A 515-nucleotide genomic window follows, 5' to 3' on the forward strand; every position below is an offset into this window, starting at 1 on the left:
CTTTCTATTATTAATATGTTTCTCGTATTGACTCACCAAACCGCCGATCAGGGCAGCCACATTCTGTATTCGTTTCTGGAACAGAAAAATGCCATTTCGTCGATTAGATTCGTGCCTTAGTTACGATTTGAGTGAAGAAAATTAAAGGATTAAAAAAAGGAAAACACGATATTTTTTACGCTGGAAAAATTCTTCGGAATACATTCCCACTTGGAATATTCCACTATTCTTTTTCTCGACGTTGCAAATAAATCTCTTAATCAAAACAAATAAAAATTTTTCAAATGGTGATGTTACTCAAAAAAAAATTTTCCGCGTGTAATAACGATTTAATGCAATCTTTGACTCGATTAAAATTATCTCGATTTCGACCAAAAGAAATATCAATCCCGTCGGATTTCTAATAATAAATACTAATTAATTAAACTCACCTTCGAGCTAACCCCGCTCGGCCCGAGCCAGATCCTCCGGCGCAGCAGCCCCTAAGAGTCGGCTGGTCGTCTGCTTCGTCTCTG

This window comes from Odontomachus brunneus, unplaced genomic scaffold, assembly GCF_010583005.1.
Source record: "Odontomachus brunneus isolate Ranch 3 - 2012 unplaced genomic scaffold, Obru_v1 Obru_scaffold_137, whole genome shotgun sequence".
In the NCBI taxonomy this organism is placed as follows: Eukaryota; Metazoa; Arthropoda; class Insecta; order Hymenoptera; family Formicidae; genus Odontomachus; species Odontomachus brunneus.